At 62.4% G+C, this 314-nt stretch overlaps 1 protein-coding gene across 1 annotated transcript in view; it reads left to right on the top strand.

Annotated features, from left to right (window-relative positions):
* Positions 1-207, top strand: part of LOC103895994 (zinc finger protein 629) — an 11615-nt gene extending 11408 nt beyond the window's left edge. Inside the window, exon 3 of the mRNA XM_009275743.2 lies at positions 19-207. The gene's annotated coding sequence lies outside the window, so the exon portion shown is untranslated. The remainder of the gene's footprint in view (positions 1-18) is intronic.
* Positions 208-314: the final 107 nt, after the last annotated feature.

The raw sequence follows: 314 nt of genomic DNA, 5'->3' as shown, positions 1-314 counted from the left end.
GGTGGGCATGGGGACGAGGTGACACCGAGCTGGTGGACACACGGACTGCGCTGCGGGCAGGGGGACGAGGTGACACCGAGCTGTGGGACACACGGACTGCGCTGCGGGCAGGGGGACGAGGTGACACTGAGCCACACCGGCCACCATCACACTTCGTGTGGTCCCCAAGGGACCCAGCCTGATCCTCGGTGAGCCCCCGTAGGGGTTGGACCCTATAGATGTGTGTGTACATATATATATATATATACATCTCTCTGTCTGTCTCTCTCAGGGGGAGGGAGGGGAGGAACGTGGAGGGTCGGAAGCCGCGAGGC

Source organism: Aptenodytes forsteri, unplaced genomic scaffold, assembly GCF_000699145.1.
Source record: "Aptenodytes forsteri isolate BGI_AS27 unplaced genomic scaffold, ASM69914v1 Scaffold657, whole genome shotgun sequence".
Lineage (NCBI taxonomy): Eukaryota > Metazoa > Chordata > Aves > Sphenisciformes > Spheniscidae > Aptenodytes > Aptenodytes forsteri.
The sequence above is the reverse complement of the archived record's forward strand: the minus strand, read 5'-3'. Positions and strand labels throughout refer to the sequence as shown.